This window comes from Equus asinus, chromosome 8 (genome assembly GCF_041296235.1).
Source record: "Equus asinus isolate D_3611 breed Donkey chromosome 8, EquAss-T2T_v2, whole genome shotgun sequence".
Taxonomy (NCBI): Eukaryota; Metazoa; Chordata; class Mammalia; order Perissodactyla; family Equidae; genus Equus; species Equus asinus.
The window spans coordinates 43,143,977-43,148,771 of NC_091797.1; positions in this window are offsets into that span (position 1 = coordinate 43,143,977).

The window sequence follows — 4,795 nt, forward strand, 5'->3', positions numbered from 1 at the left end:
CATCAGCATTTTGCTGTGTTGCATCTAGAGTGTGTATATTTATGCATGTTTTCTCTATAGAAAGCGTTTGTGCTTCAGTAACTAGACTGGGGGATTTATTATGCTCCTATTCTAACACATTTAAGTTGTTCAAGTAACTGGTTCCTAATAAAAAGAATTGTAAATGCCCTCAAATTAATAATTCAGTAGCATATAATGGCTTAACTCAGTACAAGTATTAAACCTTCCTATTGCTTTCTCTTCCAGTGTGTTTTAACATTCTAGGAGTTTAGTGCAAGTACAGAGATCCTCTTCTACAGCTTAAACCAGTGTTATTTAACCCTAGTTGTGTAGTAGGATCACTTTAGGAACTTTATAAAATTCTATTGCCAAGGTTCCACCCCCAGAGACTATAATTTAATTGGCCTAAGCAGTGGGACCCAGGGTTCAGTTTTTTTTTTTTTTTATTCCTAATGTGTATTCTGGAAGGACAATTAGGTTAGATTTCAGTACCCACTCCTTTGGCTAGTAGCTTCTTCTTGTGGCTCCTCCTAGAAGCCTCACAGATTAGCTGTGCTCAGTACACATGATGTAATTTTGACTGTCGTATTGTTGTGTAGATTGGGTTCTCACAAGCTCTGGGAGGTAAGGTCAATTTGTTTCCTCACTAAAGTGCAAAAATTAAACTGCTGTGTAAAATAGTGGTCATTTCACTTGCTTTTCTTGGTCCCCTGATATCAGAAGCAGATAACAGTGTGAATGACATCTCTGAAGATGTGTAGCCCAGCCTGCGTGGCCATTTCATATTTGAGCCAGAAATAAATATGGGTCTAGTTATAAAGAGATGAACCCCTTATATTGTCTTCAGATACAGTTATCAGGTTAGCTCTTTTAGGAGCAGCTGACAATTTCCCAGCCTGGCCTTGACAATGGAGAGCACTGAGAACAGAGGGTAGCACAGAAGTTGATCATTATTTAAATAAAAGGAAAGGTTGGGGGTAGTGGTTGCTGCAGATTTTTACAGTGAAAAACATCAAGGCAGTCTTTTTTGCTTATATAAATGCCAGCGACCTGCATCAGAATTTTGGCACCTCCTTAACTGAAGATGCCATATGGTGAAGAACAGATAGATAAAATTCAGGAAATAATGTAGCCACTTAAATCTCAGGACCTTTTCCTGTTGTAATTTGAAACATCTATAAAGGAATGTCATTTGGTATTTCTTAATTTTACAAGGCTTCCATTATTTAGGAATTACAGATTTCCCATTGTAGAGAGGTGGAAACTGGCAGAGAGGAATGGATCTCAGGTTATAGGGAAGTTTTGGTTGGAATCTGAGCCACTCCCACAGTATAAGGAAATGAAGTTTCTATATCCAGGTGAAGGTCCTCCCATTTCAAAGGAGATCCCAAGATGGAAAACAGAGTCTGGAATGGGAAGACTCCTGTCCTTGTGCCACTCTGATTCCTATATGAAGGAATAGAATTTATTTGAAAATTTGGCATTAACTCTGAAAGATCCCACTTTGTCCCATTCATTCAGTCTTTTCATGGATACTGTTAGATCAAACCCAGAGCACCAAGAATATGTGATCACTGCCTCACTTAATTCCTCTTTTAATGATAATAATATAATAGTGATCTGATCTTTCATGCCTTCCCTCCACTTGCTTGTCCTCCATCTTCTAAGACTTTGGGAATATGCTAACCACTCCCAGACAATACAGGCCTGGAGAAGGGATAGGCAGTAAGGCTCTAGGAGTTAACATGATCTTGGTTTCTGTACATTATTTATGAGTACCTAAAAAACATCTCTGTTAGCTATCCAGAACACGTTCCTATTTCCCAAAGTGGGTGGATTTGTAATTGCTGTTCCTGCTTAGACCTGTCATTCTAATTATACACTGTGGTAAACTGAGGTTTTGTCCTTTGTCATCTGAGATGTCCCTTAGCGTGTACTTACATTTTTTCCCTTCTTACCCTTATTTTAAGAGCAGAGAGAGGAAGTTATTTTAAGTGGTTTATTAGTCTCTTTTTTTCTTAATTTTGTCATTTCTCTGCCATAAACACCTAGTATAACACTTAATTCCTTAATATTTATCATACTGAGAGTAGAGTAAAATTAAAATCTAAAAGGGAAAATTGGAAGTTAGAAGTTTTAACCTTTTCCTTGAAGTTATAATTGGTCCAGAAAAATAGCAGAGGGATTCAGATTATATTATAGGTCTAATATCCATTGACAGAGTACCCAGAAATAAATATCTCAGAAATAACCAGTGAAGCCAGACAGTTCTTTATGAGGCAAGGAATTGTTTACTATTTACAAAACATTCTAATACTTTCATTTGTAGGGTTTTTTTTAGGTGTTTCAGTATCCAAGATTGAGCATATAGAGACCAAACATTTTCCTCTAGGTCCTAGATTGGGAATTTTCCCATCTGCCACCAGATTGTAGATATAGGACCACTAACTAGGTTTTTGTCAAATAACTGGGTGAGGGAAGAATAGGAGGGAGAAAATATCATGTAACTTAGTCATTCGTTCTTTTAAACATTTGGGTCTTCATTCTAAATCATTCAGGGGCCAGCGCAGTGGTGTAGTGGTTAAGTTTTGCACACTCTGCTTTGGCGGCCTGGGGTTCACAGGTTCAGATCCAGAACATGGACGTACACACAGTTCATCAAGCCATGCTTTGGCAACATCCCACATACAAAAAAAAAAAAAGAAATTGACACAAATGTTAGCCCAAGGTCAATCTTCCTCACACACACACACACACACAAAATCAACCACAGCCAGTATTTATGAGGTGCCTGACCTTGTAGTGGTTGGGGTTCAGAAGTCAACAAAACCAAATCTCTGCTTTCACTGACCTCACATCCTATTATAAATATATGTGTAAAATGCCAAGTGGTGATAAGTGTTATACATAACAATAAAGCAGCATGAAGGGCCTGTGAGAAATCCCCACCAGGGGATGTGGTACTGTTGTAGATATGCCTTTCTACTGTATCGTTGGGGCACAGACTGGAGGACGTGAGGAATGAACTAGGTATATGTCTGGGAGAAGAACGTTCTAGGCAGAGGGACTAGTGGCCACAGAGTTCCTGAGATAGGAGTGTCTTTGGCAGTTTTAGGAACACTGGCTGGAGTGCAGTGAGTGAGTGGTAGGAGATGATAGCAGAGAGACAACTGGAAATGTTAAGGATTTCGCATTTTATTCTGAATGAGATAGTCATTGGAGGGTGTTGAGCAAGGGAATGACATGATTATAATTATGTTTTAAAAGAGTCACTAGCTGCAGTGTAGGGAAGAGATTGTAGGGGGTCAAGAGTGCAAGCAGGAGTCTAGTTGGAATGCTACTCCAATAGTCCAGGTAGGAGCTAATAGTGATTTAGACAAAGGTATTAGTGATAAGAGGTAGGAAGTAGTTGGATTGAGGCTATATTTTGAAAACATAGCAGACACGGTTTGCTGATAGTTTAGACATGAAAGTGTGAGAGAAGGAGAAACCAGAATGGCTCTAAGAGCTTTGGCCTGAGCAACTTGAAAGGAGCTGCCATGTACTGAGATGGAGAATACCAAGGAAGGAGCAGGTTCACAGAAGGGAGGAGGAATCAGAATTCAGTTTTGGAACTTACTGAACACAGGAAAGAACACAAAATATAAGTGTACAAAGTGAATACATCTGTATAACTATCACCAAGGTCAAGAAATGGAGCATTATCAGGCTCCCAGTAACCCCTCTTATTCCCCCTTCCAATCACAACCTCGTTCTTCCCCAAAGGTAACCACTATCGCAAGTTCTAAAGCCATGGATTAGTTTTGCCTGTTTTTGATCTTTAATCATAAAATGTGCTTTTGTGTCTAGCCTGTTTTTTACTCAGATTGTGAGGGTCATCCATATTGTTGAAGTAGCTGTGAATGTAGCACTATTTGTCAATTCTGCGGCAGGTAGATCATTTGGATTGTTTCCAGTTTGAGGCAATTATGAATAGTGCCACTGAGAACATTGTTGTACATGTCTTTTGGTGCACATGTGCACCCACTTCTATTGGGTGTATACCTAGGAGTGAAACTGTTGTGTCATAGGGGATACATATATGCAACTTTAGTACACGTTGCTTAATGGTTTGCCAAAGAATTGTAACAATTTATACTACTGTCACCCATATTTGAGAATTTCCATTGCTCTACATCTTTGCCAACATTTTCACTGTGTCTTTAATTTTAGCTATCTGGGCAAAGTGGTGTTCTCGATGCCTTAGACATCCAAGTGGAGATATCAAGTAGGCTGCTGGATATGCAAGTCTGGATTATGAGGGAGAGGTCTACTGTAGAGATACACTTTTGGGAGTCTATAGTGTATATTTAAAATCATGGAATGGATGCTATGGCCTAGGAGGAGAGTATAGGATAAAAATAAGTTCCAAGGACTGAGCCCTTAGAAATTCCAACTTTTAGAAATCAGAAAGATGAGGATCCATATGTGAGGTAGGCAGCATGTGAGATAGGAAGATAATCAACAGAGTGTAGTATACTGGAAACAAAAAGTGTTTCAGAATGAGAAATGATCAACTATGTCTCCTGAGAGGTTTAGTAAGATGAAGACTGAGACTTAACCTTTGGATCTGGGAGTGAAGAAGTCAGTGGCAATCTTAAGACTAGTTTTGGTAGATTGATGCAACTAAAATCTGAGTGAAGGGGGTTAACATGAGAATAGGAAGTAAGCAATTAGAGAAGGCAAATTTGAGCACTTGAAGAATTTCACTATAATGAGAAAAGAAAATTGGGGTAATTGCTGGAAGGGGATGTGG